This window comes from Drosophila nasuta, chromosome 3, assembly GCF_023558535.2.
Source record: "Drosophila nasuta strain 15112-1781.00 chromosome 3, ASM2355853v1, whole genome shotgun sequence".
Classification (NCBI taxonomy): Eukaryota; Metazoa; Arthropoda; class Insecta; order Diptera; family Drosophilidae; genus Drosophila; species Drosophila nasuta.
In genome coordinates, this window is record NC_083457.1 from 7,654,744 (window position 1) to 7,676,655 (window position 21,912).

At 36.4% G+C, this 21,912-nt stretch overlaps 1 protein-coding gene across 2 annotated transcripts in view; it reads left to right on the forward strand.

Annotated features, from left to right (window-relative positions):
- The window catches only part of LOC132791493 (tyramine/octopamine receptor), a 37,698-nt gene that overhangs the window by 8,073 nt on the left and 7,713 nt on the right, over window positions 1–21,912 (forward strand). Inside the window, exon 1 of one of the 2 annotated variants that reach the window (XM_060800435.1) lies at window positions 16,284–16,558. The exons of the other annotated variant lie outside the window; for it this stretch is intronic. The gene's annotated coding sequence lies outside the window, so the exon portion shown is untranslated. Of the gene's footprint in view, window positions 1–16,283; window positions 16,559–21,912 lie in introns of those variants that run through there. 2 annotated transcript variants of the gene reach the window in all.

The window sequence follows — 21,912 nt, forward strand, 5'->3', positions numbered from 1 at the left end:
AATAACCACAAAAACCATAAATACCGTCACCAAACCGCAAACAACAACAACGACAGGGGCTAAGACAGAGTCAGGGGCAGAGAGCTGCCTGCTCAACGGCAGCTGAGCGAGCAATTTCCATGGATATCCATCAAGTGAAAAGAAAACAGTAGCGTGAACCAGAAGCAGAAGCAGAAGCAGAAGCCAAACCTCAGCAAATCTCAAAACCAGCTAATTTCCGCAATCAGAAAGTCACTTACGGACCAGGGCTTATAAACAATGAGCCAAACTACAGACAGCCAGCAATAATAACAAGACCAACACCAACAGCAACACAAAGAACAACAAAAGCAACGACAACAGTAAGAAGGATAACTAAAGGGAAACCGTGTAACGCCGGCATTATAAGGACCTTAGTTATAACTATCATTGCTCATGTCTCTGTGAGCATTTTGCACTGTTCTTCTCTTCCCTCTTCGCTTCTCTGTTTACTGTGCTTTGCTGGTCTGCTGCTGCTGTTGTTGTGTGTCGTGTGTCATTTAAAAACAGCACACACTCAAGTGAAAAGAACAGCACACAGGACAAGAGGATACAACACCCATGTTCTTATGGCTCCATAGCCAACAATAACAATTGGGGTGCGGATGATGTGGGGTACGGATTTATGTTAGCCCTTTTTTACGATGACGTTGCCAACATGCAAAACGAGTGACACCTTGATGGTATATGGCGAGTACTCGCACTCGCACACGGTCGCAACTCGTTCGGTTATAATGCGGCCAAGGGGCAGTCAAAGCGTTGGTTAACATCGTGTCAATCTATAAAGTTGCACGGCGACATGGAAGTGGAACAGAGCAACAGAGATAACACCAAGTAAATGTGGCAACCAATAAATCGATCTATCATCCTCCAAAAAACATGGATTATTTTACATTCAAACTAAAATATTATATTATTATATACATTTTATTCAGTACATTTACTTTATTTATGGTGTACTAATTAGCTGAAATCTTAAATTTCATATTTGCTTCGCAGTTTCTTAAAGTAACCAACAAACAGCGCAAAACATTTGCTGTAGGAGCCAATCATTTCATAATGCATTTTTTTTTTTAACAAGCAACTTCTAGAACAATAATTTCAGTTAATAAATTACAGAGATATATTCATTAAAAGTTAAATTGTCTTCGTTTTATCTGGCCGACCACGGATTTTTTTACTATTTCTTGGTATTAGTATTAAATATCGACGTGTCTATGATGATATAAAATATATAGTCTCTTTTAAATGTAAATTCTTTGTGTTTACTATAGCATAATAGTTCAATGTACTTTATTTCATTGTTTTGTAGTACTTACTTTAATTGCCAAAGTCTGTTAAACTATCATATATTATTTATATAAATCCTTAGTAAAATACAAGCTTATCAAGAAGACATTTAAAAAAAAAAAAGAATATATTTTTGTAATATGTTTTTAAATTTAAGTAATACCTTCATCCTGTATAAATGTTCTACAAGAAAACAAATTATCAGCTTGTGTCATTATCTTCATTGGTTTGGCATCTGCTTCAAATATTATAATCAACTACTAAAAGAGTACAAAATAAAAACAAAGGACCTCGCATAAAATAGCAGAGGACACTCTCAATATGGCCTGACATTATTGTTTGTTAAGTAAGTTCTGATTTTTAATTGGGTTTCTCATCGACTCCTCTCGCCTCCTGTTACAACTGTAATTGTAACTGTGTCTGTGTCTGCCCGAAGAACAATAATTATTTACCAGCTATTGAAAAACAATTTCCCTTTCGATTTCCTAGCATTTTTCTCGCTGCTTGTTTTACCGGAAATTATTGCAATTTATGATTTAATTTATGTTCATTTTTAATGTTGCCGACGTCGCCGCCATTGCCGTTGTCGTTGTCGTTGTCGCTGCTCTTGCCGTAGTCGTTGCTGCCACAGAACGTTGACTGCCACACGAAGTGTGCTCGATGTTGCATATAAATGCGCTGATTATCGCGGCACGTTACAAAAGACTGAGCCACGCCTAGACCGGATTGGTTAAGTGATGGGGCGTAGTCTGTGCCAAAGATAAAGCGACAATCTATTTGCGGCAATCAACGCTTAAGTGCAGCCACAAGCTGCAAATTCTTGCTATAAATTCAGCTAAGAAATGATGCGAACTTAAAGCGCACATCTATCGACAGCAATGTTTCTTAAAATTACGCTGACAGTGACAAGTGACTAAACTGCAATTTGCAGAAGACGTCAAATATGAACTGCTCTGCTTGCTATAAATATATCATCAAAGCTCACACGTTTAGCACTCAACATTTCTTATGAAAAAAAAAATGAAAAAGAAAGAAAGAAAGTCCTCGTCATATCAATCTGAATTTGCTCGCACTTGAGTCTAATGTCTTTACGCTTTAGCAAATTTGACAAAATTAAAATCAAACGCTTGCAAAATGTCACGCACATTTTGCAGGGTTTCGACACCTTCCAAGTCTCTGTCTTTGACGCAGTCTGCGTCTCAGTAATGCGACCAATGACAGTGATAGAATCCTCCCCAATGGCTCACTACTCACTTTGATTGCAGCCCCGTGTGTGTGTGTACGAAGCTCCATTTTAACAGAGTCATTGACAACACCCCAACAGCACTTTTTTCGCAAATTTTTTTACGACATATTTATATGTGTACCACATATGATGACTATATTCGTCTCTCCCTTTCTTTTTTCTTTCACGTGCAAAGTGAAAAGCATCATTTTTATGCGACACACTTGGCAAGGTTTTTTCTTTGCTCATGTATTTTATGAGTTACGCAAAAGGCAAAAGTCAAAAACCAAAAATTTCCGACATCTCTCGCTCTCTCTTTCTTTTTCTCCCTCCTTCTCTCTCTCTACTTTCTGCTGTCTGTCAAAATGCAGTCATGCGTGTGTGCCTGTCCCTGCCTTAGACTCGCGATTTCAGTTCCTGCCCAAGCGACTGCCAAATAGCGCGCATATTTGATGTCAACGGTTGGGCGCCGTAAAGTATGCAACGCAAATACTGCGTTGCCTCCACGTTAATTGCGTAAACAAATAGCGCGCAACGTCTTGTAGTGGCAAATAGTCAGCGACTTCTAGCCGACGACGCATCGCGTCGCACGACTTTTACAAATTCTCATTTTATGCATAAATGCTTTTTCCATGTATCTTTCACTAAAAAAAAAAAAAAAAACGAAAAACCGAGTACTGCGAGTAAATTAAGTTCGTAGAGGCAAAGGCCTGCTCGAAAAGTATCTTCAAGTGGCAGGAAGTGCTTCGTGTAATTGCTAGGCAAACAAACACTCAGCGACTATTTAAGAGCTCTCAAGGTGGGCCGTCTTTGGTCTGCTGTTTGATACAACGTTTTTGCTTATTTCTCTTTTTCGCTTTTGAGGACAGTTGTTCGTTATCTGTTTTTGTGAAATAATTAGCCCAAAGCAAAATCGATTTCCCCAAAAACAGTTGCAACTTATACAAAGCTTGAAAATAGCAGAGGCAACTTCAAAAGCGCTCTCCATTTCTATGCAGAGACAAAGTGGAATTATATCTCTGAACAGTTTTTTTGTGACTTTTAATCTCAAATGGAAGATAGGCTGCGATTTGGATAATAAGGGTTTCCTCTCTAGTCGTAAACACGTCGTGGTGAAAAGTTTACCAAAAAGGAAATCAAGAGAGTTATGAGCACATACTAACATACTTTATTTGTCTTTAAAGCTTATGGCATAACGGCGTGCCAATGAGTAAGAGAATGCCTAGCGCTTTATCTAAAAATAACAGCTCAGCTGCGAGCGAACCAATTTGGAATTTGTAAAAAAGTTTCGCGTTCTCCACGAAAACTTTGTCCGTCTACAAAATTTGCTGGCAACACTTTGGCTAACTTGTTTGGTAAGCCTATGACACACACACACACAGTCTCACAAGCAATCAATTGTGTCTATATATACTACGATGTAAAAGAGTACCTCCCTACATGCATGCACATAGAGGTGAAGCAGCTGACGACAGGTGAAGACACCCAATAAATCACTTGCCACCCAAGATATGCCAATTAATCAAAATCAGCAGACGGATTAGTCAACTGATTCTAAACATAGCTGAAGCTTACGATCCAAATCTGCACGTTAAACGATTAATAATGAAAAATATAAAGAAAACCTTTTTACACAATGTTATAATTAAGCCATCAAGCTCTTGACAGCCTGACGTAAGCGACGAGTTGATAATGTTGTATTATATTCCTTTCTCCTTTTTTTGTACTTATGATGTACTTGAGTGTGAGCGGGATAAGCGAGCAGCTTATGAGCTGTCAAGTGGCCAAAAATAATGTTGAAAAACTCTTGAACTCTCAGTTAAGTCAATGAACGCTTTATATACACAATATTTTAAAGTCTATCGTTGTGCTTAGAAACAGTTGATGTAACCTTGCTTTTAGATGACATAATCTAGCGTCTTATGTAGTTAGCACATTCCCGCCTCTTAAATGGAGCATTTTAACTTGCTTTTAATTCGCTGCGTCAGTTTGATAAATGATTTTAATGGCTTGATTGATAGGCAGCCCTTAATTGTTGTGTTTATATAGTATTTTTGCTCAACTGCTAGGCATGGATTTATCATCATTAGAGACAAAATGAAAATATTAAGATAAATATCAGCACAAGCTGTTGGCAAAAGTGCTTTAACTGAATGACTTAAGCAGTGATCCAATCAAAACCCAAAAAGTTACTTTTCATAAATGCCAAATGCACACAAACACAAGTATACCCACACACATACACACATTCGAAACTCTCGTAGCAGTCACGAGCAAACTGGGATTACTCATACGCCATGTTATAGAGCTTGTGGTTTACACTCGAGTGCTGTTGATGCTGAAGTTGCTTGCTATTTTTTGGGGGTTCGGGCTTGGCAAGTGTATAAATTAAATTTAGCAGAACAATTTTTGGCATAACAAGTTTTTCGCAGCAATTCCAGAAAGTACGTATACGTCATGTTGGCCATGCTGGAGCCTTGCAATCTGGTTAGCCGATAAGTTTTTCCTACTTCCACTACTGCTACTACTGTTGTTTAGTCGCATAATTTTCAAGTAAAAGTAAATGAAAAGAAACAGCAAACAGTAAACGGCAAACTGCGAACTGAAAATGCACTCGACACTGGCTGTCGTTGCAAATATTATATTCGAGTCAAACCTGCAGCTGCTGCTGCTGCTGCAAAACTCTTGTGATTCAAATAGTTTCCATGCTCACTGAGTGGCACACAGCTGACGATTAGCTTTCCTAGTACTGCGTCGCATTGCTGGCAATGGACCCAAAAGTCTATCCAACGAAAATGTGCTAAAACGAAGTCAACGAAGTTGTTGCCATCTTTTGAAACGATAAAAGATTTATGCAAAGTGCAACGGAAATTGAAATTGAAAGGCAAATGCAGACAGGCTGGTTTGGCGGGTTAGCCCACAATTCTTTTTCGCTCTTTCTCTCTCACTATATTTATCTCTGCCGCTATCTCTCTTTCACTTTCTCGCTTTTGCCGTCTCACAATGTCAATGGAGCAGTTAAAGCTCAAACTAAGACTACGACTCATTGACTCTCGAGTCTCTCTTGGGCAGCAGCCTGACTGCCTTCCTTTAAGTGCCAAAGTTGTCCAACGCTTTTCAATTAAACTCAATTTATTAATTTCAATTATTTGCGCTTCAAGTGACCGCGTCTCAGCCAGCAAGAAAAAATACGCAAGAAAGAGGGAAAAAAACTGTCAATTCAGCGCATTGAAGCACCGAAGCAGAAGCTGAAGCAGAATCAGAAGCTTGTGCCAACTGCTGCTATGTCCAGATGTCCAGATGCTGCCCAGCAAATACCCTCCTGTGGTTGTTAAGTGCTGTGGAGGCATTTGATTGATGTGCCGCAGAGTGGGGCATCCTCGAAGAGGCGACTTCCCGATGAACAACATGCTCATTGCTCTGCTGACTGAGCAAACGTAAAAGCAAACGCGCTTAAACCAATAAACAAAAGAAAACATTATTTAAACGTAGCCTAAATCGACATTTAAATGCTCACTAAGTAGCCGACAATCATTTAAAATATTCGAAACACATAAAATAAATGAAGAATAATTTGTTTTACTATACTTCATGACTTTCTAATAAAAACGTTTTTTTAATTCATCAGTGAAAATTAAAGATTTTTATTTCCTGATGTAGTGTTCAGTGTTGAGATCCTAATTCAAGAAAATTTAGTAAGAGTTATGTATAATAAATAAATATAATACAAATTTATATAAATACCAAGCTTCCCAATAAAACTCTTGGATTAAATCTATATTCAATTAATTCCAATCTACATATATTAAATGACTCATTCACATTTTTTAAAAGAAAACTTATAAAGTTATAAAAAAAATATATATTGTTATAAAAATTTTTAATAAAAAAATGTAGAAGATATGCACTCTATATATTATATAGTTATTATCATGAAACAGTAGCATACAATTTTGAGTCAATTAATTTGAATTTGCACATATTTGAGACCAAATTCAAAAAATTTTTTTTAATAGAAAATTCATGAAATTGTGGAAAATTTACCATTTTTATGATATGCAAACTCTCTAACGCATCACAACAGCAAAATCGATATTTCATGTTTAGCTAACTCTAATTTACACATATTTGTTATGCTTTGCCTCGGCTGACACAAACGAATTCGCAAGGCAAATAGACTTAATCGTTTAATGTATTTAGAGCATAGCTCAAAAATAAAAGGGCCACGCCATATCATAACGGATGTGCTGATGTGCCTGGTACAATTAAGGACACAAAAGCATAAACAGTCTCATATGTCAAAGTCAACAAAAGCAGATGTTGTTGGCTTTGTTTCTACTCAACTTTCGCTTAACGACAGTTATAAGCGATTTTTGGTAGCCTACTTTTGAGCGCTTAAAGCGTGCCGAGTGCCGATTTTTATGACTGACCATAAAAATACTAGTAAATAAAGAGGAGAAGAGAACGTCAGCAGAGTTCAAGAGCACCAAGGACTGACAAGCGAATGCCACACAACAAAATTGCCTCCAAAAAGGACAAGAGCATAGCGGCCTATGGCCCGCAAACCATAAATCACACATACAATGATGTTAATAGTATCATAAAAATGCGACAAAGCACCTGGAGAGTTGCCTAGTACAAGAAGAAAGATACATTTATATATATACAAAGAGAGAGAGAGAGAGAGAGAGAGCTGACTGCTGACGTAAATATTGACAGGAACAGCAAAGACACGACACACAGGATGAACAGCAAACGCATAGACCATAATAAATCGAGGTAGTTGTTGTTGTTGGTGTCGGGAGTGCAGGTGAGATGTTGGTCAAATTAAAACATTTCACCTGTCCACTGGCACTCTGTTGCCTCCTGCCTCCTGCCTCCTGCCTCCTGCCTCCTGCCTCCTGCCTCCTGCCTGCCGCCTGATGTTGACAAATTAGAGGTTTTCGAGGTGTGGAACCACCTTGATGCCATGTCATGCACAATTCCTCACTCGACCCCTGGGAGCATTTGCGGTGCGAAATTTTACAACCAAGCAAACGCTCCAGCAGATTATCGGTTAAATAAATAGACAAATTGATTTTAATGGAATTGGATACACTGGGGCGAGCTGACCAGGCGAACTGGGATCCTCTTCCTATACTCCAACATACCATACATACATATAATATACACGCGATGGACACACTGACCCAGCCCAGTTGAGCAAACATAATTTCGTGTAATTTTGTCTTGGCTTGTTTCCTACGCCCTCACTTTCCAACTGACTGTCTGTCTATCTGTCTGTTTTGCCGTCTCGTCTTTTTTTTATGTGTTGCCCCAGTTGCTGTTGTTATCCTTATTATGCATTTGTGTGTGTGCTTTAAAGCAAATACATATATTGTGGTTGCCACATTGGGGACCACCGTCCAACGCTCGGTGATGGCAACTTTTCGACATGGCAAATGACATATTGAAAAACCAATCTTTAGGGGGCTCACAACTTCCTAACAGCCATGTCAGCTACAAAATCCTCAAGTATAATGATAAGGGTCAATGTAAGAAAAAAAATACATATAGAAAGTATACACCTTAAATATTTTATTAAGCGCATCCGCATTCCATTAGCAATATTATCACATTCACTATTTCACATGCTTTAAAATTCAAGTTAGTTTTTATTTTCCTTAAACTGAATTGCATTATTTTATTTATATTAATAATATTATTAATTATTTTTTCATATTTACTTGTAAATAGGTTAATTTATTGCGAATTCAATTCATTTTCATAAATTTTACTATTTCAAATAAAAATATTTTTTATTTAATTCATATTATTAAATAATTGCACTCATAACTGTATCTAATGTACATCATCTTAAATGACAAACATTACCATTTACTTAATTTTGATATTCCATAAAACTGTTGATTTTTAATTTTTAATTTGTATTTAAATCTTTTTAACTATTTTTGCATCACTCTCTTTTTAACCATTCAATTTTATCTTGTTTTTTACATTTATTATATATATTTTTTTTCCTAATTTAATTTTTACTATTTAAGAATTGTTCTATTGAATTGAAAGCATTTTTAATTGCTGTGACATCAACATTTAATTAACTGAGGTCTTAATATAGTTCACATAATAATTTCCAGTTCCATATAATTTTTTTTGCAATGATTCAATTATAACTTATTAATAACTCAAACAGAATTATTCTACAACATTGCTATTAATTTGCGGCAAATTTCACTTTTGACTACTATTTAATTTCAGAGCTTTTACAAAATGTCATTTAAAAGCAGCTTAAATTGCTACTTATTAAACATTGAACAATTGAAATAAGGCTTGCATTTAATTATTTAAGAATTACTTGACATATGAACATGTGTAATCTCGATAACATTGCGAGAGAGAGAAAGGCAGACAGAGAGAAAGAGAGATACATAGGCTATCTCTGTTTAGAGAAGAACTGCGAGTATTTGCCATTTTATGGGAGCTGCTTACAACTAACTGAAAAGAAATTGCTTGAGCATTAGTTGTCCTTAGTTTACAGAAATTGCAGCCAACCAGCCAGTCCCCAAGCAAAGGTGGTTAAGCCGATGGTGTAGGAAGGGAAGGATTGAGAGGAATCGGGGAAGGAAACAACTTTTAATGACATGCTTTGTATGCGAGCGCGTGTTACATGTTAGCCACATTATCAAAGGAGCCAACGACAACTTTCCAAGAGCGAACTGCACATGTGTGTGTTCGCTCTCGTTTCCCTTCTCCACCTTTGGAGAGAGCATGGCTGGCTTGGTTTGCTATTGCAACGTGTCCAAGTTTGGTTTTTGTGCCATCTTCTTGAGCTCGTGTCATCCTTTAGCTAATACTTTTCGCTGCTTGGCACATGTTTCACACATATCCACAATTCCTCACATATCCAACTACAACTAATACGAATTTCACTTAATTGCACTCGAAAAACTATGCATGTGAATTGCACTCAACTCGACTGGCAAGTGCGGTTAGGCCTCCCCTTGGACTTTGGGTTTGGATTCGGTATTGAGATACAGGAATGGGGCAGGAAATGAGGAAAGGAATGTGCGATTGGTGAATGGAATGAGACAAATGGGCCAGAGGACGGATCTAGGGAATCGTGTAAAGCTTGAGCGTCGGCTTGGGTTGAACTGAACTGTTTGCTCATCAGTTTTCGCTTTCAGTGATGCAGACAGTTTTTGACAGAACGTCGGACGCAGAGCAGAGTAGCACAGCACAGCTCAGCATAGCAGCAACCGCAAACGACAACTCAAGAGTCTGAGTGGCTTGCAAAAACTTTTCGTTTTCGTATTCTATTTTTGTTTTTTTTTTCTTCTTTTTTTGTGGCTCGGGTTTCAGCTTAAGCCAACGCCCACAAGATCCAAAGGGGATTCTGCCCAGCACACACAACTGTCGTCTGCTGTTGAAAGTTGCTCACGCATAAGCAGCACATGCAGCGAGAAACGTGGGAGGGGGGGAGGGGTGAGGGTGTTGCAGTCATGCTGCAAGCAACCGCATGCTAATGAGTACAACTTTTTTTTTGCACCTTGCAAGTTTCTTTACATCTTTACACCCAGCATGTTACAACAAAAAAGAGTATAAACATTTTAATGAAAGAAAGTACTTAAGTTATGTATACAGGGTATTTGCAAGTCAAGCAACTTGCATACTTTTAATTTTTTAATTTTTTTCCGCTGCTTGTTGTCTAGTGCTGAACTTTCTGTGCACTTGTTTCGAGCCTTTCCGTCTGCCAGGTGTAAAAAAGAGGAGCACTCTGACCGACAAGAAGCTCAACTTAAATGAGAACTTCTTGAATGGAACAATGCACAACAAAAAAATAAAGAAGCAACGCCACAAAAACATGGAATGGTATAATGATAACTAAATTGATTAAGTTCCAGAAAATATTGAGAAACGGAAGATTGCAAAATAAAATTAAAGTAAAAGATGGCCGAAGAGACCCTTGAGAGACTCTTAATTAAGTGGGAAAGAAAATCCAACTTTCTGTTTGCAATTGAAGCGTAGTTTTTTTATATTATTTTTACAATTTCTGGGAATGCAAATCAGAGTAATAGTAAATTCTGTATAAAAGTTTCGCACTTTAAGCTGTGCAGTAGTTTTCTTTGAAGCTAGACAATTACTCACACTTCTTACTACATTCAATCATTCATTCATTAAAGAAACAGCTCACACAAGAGGCGACACAAGCGTTGACACACCCAAAATAAAAAGAAAGGAAAAAGATACCCATTGTAGTACATTACCCAGAAGCTCTTAAAGAAATCATCCTTAAGCAGAAATCCCTCGTCTGGCCTTGGAGTACGACGATAGCAAGTAGTACGATAAAAGTGCAAAAGGTCTGTCATAAAATGCTGCACTACTTTCAACAACAGCCTGAGAGAAGAAAAGCCTTTTAAAACTCACCGTGTTGTAACCTTTCTCCTTGAGCCTGAGTCTTTTACACACATACACACACACATTCCATTAAAAGGGCGGCACTGCCTTCTACATAATGTTACTTGTCAACAACTGCAAATAAATACGGAAAAGAGCTAAAGATAAATTGAAATTTATGAGCCTGACCAGGAAGTCAAACGCCAACACAAACTAACCGACAAAACATTTCAGCACGAAAATGCTACTAAGTAATTTATAAGCACAAAAGTATTGCATTAACCGCACAGATGATATATACACTCGTTGCTAGCTACAGACCACAAAAATATATGTTTATATTCTCCGCAATGGCCAAAGCACTTGAAGTTCAATTTAAACACAAGAGCAGAACGACAAAATGCGGCATAACCAAATTTGAATGAGCTCAGAACTAAAATGCAAAGGATTTTGCAATAAAATATTTGAATAGGGAAATAAATCTAACTACAATCAAAACATATATGAATTGAAATTGAAATAAATTATGGAAATAATTTACTTAAATATATTTAAATCTTTATCTATATTTGTTTTGTTTGTAGTTAAATTTATCAAATGATTTACAACTATATGTGCTTAAAATTAAAAACATTTTAAAATTTGATAAATTCATTTAAAAATCCAAGTTGATCTAAGCTTCTAAACATGGTTTATTTTGGAATAATTACAAACAATTTTTGTCAGTTATAGAATTTACAAATATTTTATTCCAAGATTATTATTCTGTTTGCTTAAAATAATTATTTGTTATTTTAATCTTATTCACAAAACTTTGCTGCTTTTTATTTTTTTATTTTATAAAAAAGTAGTTAAGGAAAAATATTAGAAAAATAAAATGTTTTATTTATTATTTATTATACCATAATTAAATTGATGTAATAATTATATTACAACAAAATGGCTCTTAGTTCCCAATTTATCCCACAGCTAAAGTGACAAAAAAAACCTATCCGAATAAGATAATATTTGGAATAAAATCTATAGCTTATATATTTACTAATTTTTATTATTAATTGCTTGATGTTTTAATCAAAATTTGAAAACTTTGCTACTAATAAATAATACAAAAACCGCTCGCATAATCCTCAATTTATCTCCACTTAAAAATAAAGAGATAACACACATAGAAGTTTATTTTAAAGACAATTTGCTCAAGGTGAAAAGCAACAATAGGGTCAACGCATAGCTGAAGAATTTACAGTGCCCTTTTGGCCAGCCTATTACAAAGTTTACGACAAAGCTATTATGCCAACCATTTTCAAGGGTATAATGAAATTATATGGCCGAGCAGCAGCAGAAGCAGAAGCAGAAGCAGCAGCACAAGCTGTCGAAAACTACAAAACGTGCAACAATAAGGGGCAGGCAGGATCTGGCATACAGGTAACTCGTTGTGTTGTGTTGTGTTCCTGGCAATACATTTACGAAACCTTATTAAATTATACAAGCTATAGTGGCAGAGTGGCATAAGCAGCAGGCAGCAGACGGCAGCCAGAGGGCAGCAAGTGGCAAGAGTTTTCGGTGGCAAGTCTAGTCTAACAACCTTTCCCCGGCTGTCGCAAATTGTTAGCTGTAGCATGTTTAAGCTAAATACTGCAACTACACCAAAGAGAGTTGCATTTGCCAGCGACGAGTATTTATGTATGTATATATATATAGTATAATATATAGTACGCAATACGTTCGCAACTTATATGCTTATAAATGGCGCCCCAAGGCTGCTTAAGGAAGCTGTAGGAGGAGTCGTCGGCAGTTTCTATGCTTTGTTGTCCTTTGCCATGTTTCATTTGGTTAGCAGGCAGGTGATAAGTTCGCTTGCCGTTTCTTAAATTAATTCAAGGCATATAAATTATAGTTCATTGTTCTGCGCATTCATAGCAGTATTCTCAATGGTTTCGGTTTATGCCGTAATATATATTCTATGCTCTGGCTCTGGCTCTGTCTCTGTTTGTGGCTGTGGCCTTCTTCACTTCCAGGAAAGCAGCTTTCAGCTTTTCTCTGCCCTGTCTTTTCCGCTTTAATCTTTTTGCGCTTGCTGCTGTTGCGTTTTGCATTCGCCTAGTTGCCTTTTGCCTTTAATTTAATTCCATTGCGTATACGCCCCATTGTGCTAGCGTTGAAGCGTCAAGTGCGCCCTGGAAATCAATTGGCAAAGTCGATTTCGCCTCCATCTTCACCTCTTGTGTACTCCTCGTGTATGTTTGTGTGTGTGTGTGAGTTTGCTGCCCCTTTCCCACCCCCGAAATACAAATGTTGTGCTTCAAAATTGGGTGCCATTTGAATTGTATCATAAGCAAGTCAATTGTTGCTCACAATGAGTTGCAAATTAGGCGTAACTAATTTGCTTTATGTGCGTGTATGCTTGTGTATGCGTGTGTGTGTGAGTGCCACATTGTGCGGCACTGTTGAATTTCATATTCAGCTGAAAATTTGGCAACATTCAAGGCCCATTGATGCTCAAGGAAGCCAAATTAGTCAAGTTTGCGTGCAGAAAGAAATTAAAAGATAACTTGAAGGGTCTCTCGAGTATGTACGGCAACTAATATAAACGAGCTAAGCAGCTGTGCTAGTTGGCATGGTGAGTTGAGGCTGATGCTATTAGGAAGACAAGGAAACGCCAACCTTGCCACGTGTGGCACATATGAAAACGAAATTCTGTTACATCAAAATGAGTTATGAATCGTCATGTCACTTACGAGTACAATGGGGGAAAATGCTATTATATTGAGATTTAATCATAGTTTCAATATACTGATATAGTGATTACATAAAACTGTAAATGCTATAAATAATTTCTTGACATTTTCAAATATGTTGAAATAAATGTTTAATTTTAGTGTTAAGATTACAACACATTGTGAAGTAATGCTTTATTTAGACATGCTAGTACATTAAATTATTATTAATATCTTATTATTATTTAAATTAATTTATTCAAATTAGTGTTTTTGAAGTGTTCTTTTCTTCAAATACAACAAACTGCTTTTAATTATTACTTGGAAAACAGTCTATTTTGAAATTAGTGTTTAATTCTCGTTAAGAACACAACACATTGTACATTTTCGATAAAGAATATTTGAGTATGTTGAGACTACATTAAACTATAAATTTTATTTTAAAAAAATATGTTTTTACCCCAAAGTGCTATCGAAAAGAATGGCTAATCAATGGCATCTCTAGAGATTTATTTAATAGAACAGATAGCTCTTCATATTCCATGATTTATGGCGAGTGTCAGCAATAAACCACAGTCAAATCGATGACCTTTCAGCAAGGCATAAGGAGAATATGAAACAGGGAAGGCAAATTAGGAAGTAAAGCTCAAAATAGTTGCCATGCAAAAACAAATATAAAACAAAACAAAATTCATTTCAATTTCCATATTAAATGTACGTGTGTGTGTGTGTGTGTATGTGGGTGTGTCGAGTACCCCAGTAAAACTCAATATACCCCACACGCCCACACGAAAAGAATGAGAGAAAAAAAACCCGAAAACGAGCTGTCGATGACGTTCATCGTTCTTGGCTTCGTTGCCGGTGCGAAGACACGCACAGCAATTGCGCCTCTTGTTGATGTTGTTGTGTTTGTTTCTTTTGTTGTTGCTGTTGTCGCTTACGTTTGGTGTTCTTCCGGCATGTAAATAAATACTAAAGAAAAGCGAAAACGGCTATGATTTATTTTGTATTTGGCACGCACATTGTCAATATTTGTCGAATTCATCAAAAAAACGAAGGAAAATGCTGGCTGGCAAAGCAGAAACTTGATGATTGGACCCCAAGTACTTGAGGCAATAGCACCCCATCCCCCATCGCCCTTGGCTACACAGAAAACGCGCTAATTCAAAAACATGCGCTGCGTAGCTCATAAAGTTGTCGACACCGCCCAAATGTCGAAGAGAACTTATTGCTAAAAATCGAAGTAGTTATTTATGGATTTTTTTGTTCCTTTTTTCTCATTTTTTTTCTTTGGATTCTCAGCATAAAAAAACAAAATACACAAAAAAAAAATAAAACAGAAAATAAAAGCAGCCGGCCCATTTAAACAACTGAAAAGCAGAGAAAACATTGCGCTAAATATACAGACAGACAGTTGTTTGTAGTACACACAGATGTACTGCAATATAAGCAACTACTCGCACTTGTATCAGCTAGAATTGCCCCCGCTCCGTCGATCAATGGACAAACAAGTGAAAATCACACGAAAAATATTTTTGAACGTATTTATGGCTCTGCTACTGTTTGGGATACACGCGTGTAGCATTTCTATGAATGGGCCATGCATCGCCTACACGTTGCGCCAGTAATTTGAATGGCCATACAAAGATCTTTAATACCCTTTACATTAATTATAAATAGGGTAGATTGAATGACAGCTCTAAAATTTTTTATGATATTAATAAAGCATTACGAACTGCTTGTTTATGTTTGCATATGCCTGCAAGCGGTGCACTATTTGATCTGACCGGAAATTGATAAGCAGTGCGCTGCTTGCATTTATTCAAATGCCTGCGCAAGCAGTGTGTAGACAGATCAGATAAGCAGCAACCGCAGTAAAAGTGCTTTATCAAGATAAACAACAGATAATAAGGAAAAACTTCATAACAAAATTTATTATCAGCATTTTTAACGGAAGCTTCTTGACTTTATTTACCTTAAAGGTCAAGCAATGCAGTTGTATAAGCATATTAAGGTATTCGTCCATGCTCGTCGGGCATGCTCAATTTGCTTGAAAAGTTAATAATGGAAACATTAATTTACAAACTCATTATATTGTTTACATAATCCGTTAATAACTAGCACAACAAGAGCGCATATTATTGCTTCAATTTATGGGATTTGGTAAACAACAGTAAAGTGATATGATGTTATTAAAACTGAGTGAAGAAATGAAAATTTTAGAATATTTTTCGAAGTTTATTAAGGAAATTTTCGTAAAGGAATTTGGAAGAAAGTTGGAAATATGTATCTGCAATGAAATTATAGCGCATCGAAAAGTCGACCATGTCGAATACTCGCACTTGTTTTGCAATTGAAAAACAAAAAACGAATTGGGCTCTGCCCTCTGTGAATTGTCTTAACAGTCTGTTCGGCACACGGCAGCTGAATACGTATCCGGGACAAGTGCGACATCACAGCAGCTGCCGCGCGCGGTTGAATCCAAATCTAATCTATACCAAGAAAATAACGTGTAACCCCGCCGCATTATAAATAATACTAAATAATATATAATAAAAAGAAACGCGCTACACATTGTGCATAGCAATGCATTTGACATGCACATAAAAAAAGAGTTCTTTGGCTGAGGACAATAAACAACAATTGGTGTGGCAATGATTGTGTAATATATTTACTCGTTGTTTGCATTTGATGCATACAAATTGCTTGCTTTTCTGCTAGTAGATAACAAAGTATTTCCAGTGATTTGTGTGAGGATTGTACGTCTTTATGCTATATGTTATATGGTGTTACATGCTAATTCAACTCAGTGTGCAGCTGCACACAAAAAATAGCTGTAACTAAACAGGGAACGAAACTCGAAGCGAAACCAAATCAAACAACAACTCGCTGAATATATCCGGACCAAGTGCTAATGGTGAGTACACGGAGCTGCTGACTGCGCATTTCTCACGCGTCAAGTGGCTGCCAAATATGATTTATATATGCCACATGATGATGGCCACAGCGAAAGTAGAAAATATGGCTGTAAAAATAGTCTAGATAAATGCCAACATCGATCAGAGTGCGGGTAGCGCTCAGAATGCCAAATCGAAAGTAAAATTCTGCGAAACGAAACTCGTATTCATTTTTATCAAAATTAATTCTTGTCGTATCTATGGATGGACAAAATATTCACGGCTAGTTTTAGATTTAGTTTGCTAATTTGAGATTCGGTTTTAGCACTTAATCAATTGTTAGATAGTATTGACAGTTGCCAAGCGCAATAACTAAAACTAATACGTTAAAGCAATCAATTGTGACAGCTGTCAGATGGATCGAAAGATATATTAGCAGTTGTGGGGGAAGGTCAACGAGAGACAAATTGGATTGCTTAGTTTGAAGAGGAAAACAGAGATAGCGAGAGAGAGAGAGAGAGAGAGTAAAGAAATAGAGAAACTAATTCCTATTTCAATAATCCATTTGCAAACCACTTAATTAGCAAATTACTAGTGTAATTGCAATAACCGCAAATTTAGGTCAAACTCGTATATTTCTTTTATTATTCCTCATTTTGCAAAAGTCTACTACATTATTTTGTGGCAATATCTTGGCCGCAAATATTCACTGTAGTGCCAACGAAATAGCATGTAATAAATGCGAGCAAGTAAATTTTACCCCAAAAGCTGAGGCATCACGTACTGGGCAAAGTATCTCTGCTGCAGCTGATACAACAGTCCCAACTCCAGCTCCAGTTCCACATCCAGTTTGCTTAGCTCGACTATCGTTTGGGGAATTGTCGAGCTGACAAATCTGCTCAGTGTCAAAGCTATCTACAGTCTGTAGTCAGTAGTCTGTACTCTATTGCTGCTGCTGCTCTAGAGTCGACAGTCGACTGTCTGCTGTTGGCTTCTCATATTGATGAGCAACATCAGGCAAAGGACTGCAATGCCATGCAATGAATTTAAAGCGAATTTACGCCTCTAGCCAGCACGAATTGCATTTGATTTGGCTAAGGACAGAAAGAATATCTATATATAGAGAAGTTGAAGAGTTGCAAGTGGAACGTTAATTTGGTTGGCTTTTTATGCTCGATTTGTTACAATCAAAATAAACATATAATCGACTGAACACACAATCGAAGAAAGCTCCTATAAACAGCTCGAGTTTATTGTGCTTTTATGGATGGGCGCCGTCTGTTTGGCAATTGCAATCCTAACTAACACTTGGGCGCCAGACTGGCCAACAACTTTGTCAGTAAGCAATACTCTCTACCGTATTACATTGCACTGACTGACTGGCTGACTGACTGCCTGGAATGGACTCGACTTGGATTGTATTGCCCTTTTAGTTTTTATTACCGGGGTCAAAGCAATGCCTTTTCAATCAAACTCAAACCTCTCAACACGTACGACAACGCAACTCAGACAGTCAGTCACACAGTGAAACGGGCCATCAATTTCATCATCGAACTTTGGCCATAACAATGCTTATTACATTTCCTAGCCAACTAAATTGAACAAAAAAGGTTCTCCCTCTCTCTCTCTCTCGCTTTTTGCGATGAAGCACACTAATCTCAAACCAACGTAACGCATGTCTGGCTATTTGGCCCTGACCAAGGATAATTGGCCATTGTTTTGTATGGAAATGTTTAATTAGATTGCGGCAAATGCAATACAAATGGGCTGATTGAGCAGCACTTTATAAGTTAATTGAAGTTCCGCAAGAACTTCGAATCGATCAATAAAGCAATGTGACAAAGCTTAAAGGAAAGCTCTTTAATGAAACAAAGAAATGAAGCACAAACAAAAAATGCATATAGCGAAACTTCTTCTTTTCTTCAATTCTTTTATGCTGTATTAATTTACAGGGCTTACATTATACTTAAAAATTAAAAGGATTAAGCGAAAACCCTTTTCTGAGAAGTTTGTTTGCAAAAAAGTCATATAATAACAATCAAAATATTATACCTTTTTTTGTAATTCTTTCATGCTATATTAATTTACAGGTTTTACAATATATTTAAAAATAAACAGGATAAACGAAGAAACCTTTTCTAAAAAGTTTGCTCTTATATCCTAAATGCCATTGTTATGTGAGAAAGACTACACAAATTCAAAGAATTTTATTGAAGGCTGTTTATTTATAACTTCGTGAACCGAAAAAAATTTCAAATTTAATAAATACTCGGCAAATTAAGTGAATCTCTTATTAAGCAATTACATTCTATAATAGACTTTAATAGATTTCCATTAAATAAATTTACCCCTGCTGCAAAAATACTTGTGCCAAGTTAAACAAAATTTGTACAAACTCATGTCGATTCGTCATATTTGTTTTAAAAAAGTTCATCATAAATGATTGGTCTACTGCAAAATGATTATATTTATTATTCAGCTAGTTGGTAAATAGAAGCGCACAAAAACGTTTCACGCAATCCCGCAGACCAATTGAGAATTCGATGACCATTCAGCAAACAATTGCGAAATACAGTTGCATAGCAATTTAAAAACTTTTCACAGTGGAAATTCTACACATGATAAAAAAAAAAGAAAAAAGAGAGAGAGAGAAATAGAGGAACACACTGTCGATCGACCTTCTCTGATTTGTTTTCACAAACGTTTTTCTGTTTTCTTTTATTGTTTGTGTGACTGAAACAAAAGAGTCAAAGTGCCAAATGGCAGAGATGCGAGTCGAGTCGAGCATTGGACGTGGCGTGAGTTGAGAGTTAAGTGAACAGAAAAAAGCAAATCAATCAAATCAAATCAAATCAAATCAATGCAAAGCCAAACAAACTAACAAACAAACATCAAATAGACATGAGGCAGTTTCAGTTTTGGCAAAGAGTAAAAGTTCAATTGCCAAAACAATCAAAAGACCGACCGAATAATAATTGCACATGTTGAGCATCTCGAATGCCAATGCCAACATTGGATATTAAGTTGTTGAATTACTCTGCTTTGGCTTTTAGCAATTTTACGGGGAAATCCTAGCATGCATACGCAACCATTAATTAGTTTCTGGCAAATTGATTTTGTTGAAACAACCTCCCACTGTGAGTGCCGCTGCCGTTGCCGCTGCTGCTGCTCCACGGGTAGATAAAATAAATACTGGAAAAATCGCATGGAATTCATATGCAAATACTAACTTGGGCGCTTTAAGCTCACGTGTTTTTTAATTAATTATTTGGTATGCAAGTAAATTGATTGGCGTGAGAATGAAGCAGAAGAAAGGTGCCATCAAATTAGCCAAATTGGCAAATTACGCATACGCCACATTAGCCAGCGAACAGCTCATTTTAGCTGCATCATTGCCACAACTTGCTGCAGCCACAGAATCAAACAACAATTTAAGCTTTATACTTGCATCTACAACAACAAAAAACGTAAAAATGCTGTCCCATCCAGGATATGCAATTATGTACATATATTGCGCATACGCAGAGTTGCACACACACGTACACACACAACTGCCAAGGGAAGCAACGGAATACTGTTTATATGTGATGTCGCATAGAAAATTTGCTTATGACGGCATCCGACAACAACAGCAAAATAAATTGATAAGAAGTGTGTGGATGACACAGTGGGCCAGGCCAACCGAGCACAAATCCCACAAGGCAATTTCTTCAAAATGAATAAAAAACCAATAATAAAACTATGCGTATAGCAAAAAGATGCTGACACGATAATAAAAACATGAAATATTTTATGTTAAGCAAACGTAAAAATTCACGAAACACATTAACGAACACATTAAAATTATTCTACTTTGAGTCAAGATAAATAAATAAATATATTTATATAGTTGTAAATATATTTATGAGTTATAATTTCAATAAAAATCGTATGCTTTAAAATTAATTTGTTCCATTAAAACATTAAAGGAAATACATTAAAATTATTTTACTTATAGACAAGAGAAATAAAAATGCTTTAAATACGAATTTATTTTTGGCAATAATAATTTTAATTTCAAATTTTAATAAACATCCGCATGCCTTAAAACCTTTTTTTGCACTAAATTATTTATAATTTGTATTTATTAAGTTAAAGACTGAGTCGAAAGTTATCAAATTGTATTACATTTTAAATTTGTTACTGAAAGTTGTATACGCACAATTTTTAAGAAATTTTTCAATTTCAAATTTGCTAAGCACGTTATTCTTTTCATGCAAAAACTCTTGAGCATATAATAATATTAGTTATAAGCTTAAGAGCAGCTCTCACAATGCACTTGGAAATGTTGTTTGAAAAGTCGGACGCAATTAAATTGGGAGCCTGCCAAAATGGCAACTTTCAGACTTTTAAGCCAAATACTTGCACACACATTCTTGCCAAACAGATTTCGCCTGAGGCCATGGAACAATGTTCGATATGCTGAGACCAATGTAAAATGCATATTACAATCGCACAAAATGTGCATTCGAGTGCAATTTTTGACTGACAGTTGTGGGCGTATCTGTGTGGGTTCGTTGTGTGTGTTATACACACACACACATACAGACGTACACACACGTGTGCATTCACATTAGTTGGCAGTTTACATGGCTGGTTTGCCTTACCGATGATTTTCATTCCTCGTTGCTCGCTTCTCGCTTCTCTCTCGTAGTCATCGTCAATGTGTCAGGTACGCACGTCTCTGTCCTGCAAACGAGGGCTAACTGTCCATCTCTTCCCTCTCTTTTGCTCTGCGTTTCTGTCTCTCTTTGTCTTGTCAGTCAGTGCTGCGATGGTGCACAAGAATGCATCAATTTTTAAAATGCAGAGCCCGCATTAACGGGCAGTTCTCCATCTCCCATCTCCAGAGCTGCAACATGCAAATTGCTGACATATAGAAAATGTCGAAGATTTATGTATGATTGGCATAAGCTAAAAGGGCAAATGTGTCAGCAACTGGATAGGCATTGATCCCGCATTCCCAATTTGACACTTGATTTGCTGTGATTACTCATCATAAACATGCGTCTCATAATTAACTTATTTATTCATTCGTAAATGAAAATTAAAGCGCTTCTGGTAAAAATTCATGTGCGGTTTCAATGACTTCAATACTTTCTGAATTTTTGAATTAATTTACTGATTATTATTGGAATTACTTTTCCTGATTTATAATGTCTATATACAACATTCTACTTATTTCGATTTTGAAATAAAGTCTTTAAGTATTTTTTCTTTAATTGATTAAAAAAGTAGAAAAAACAAATCAGGTATCAACAAATTTATATCTTTTTTATTATACCTATTTATAGGACTTGCAAATCTATATATATTCTTTAGTACATTTTATATT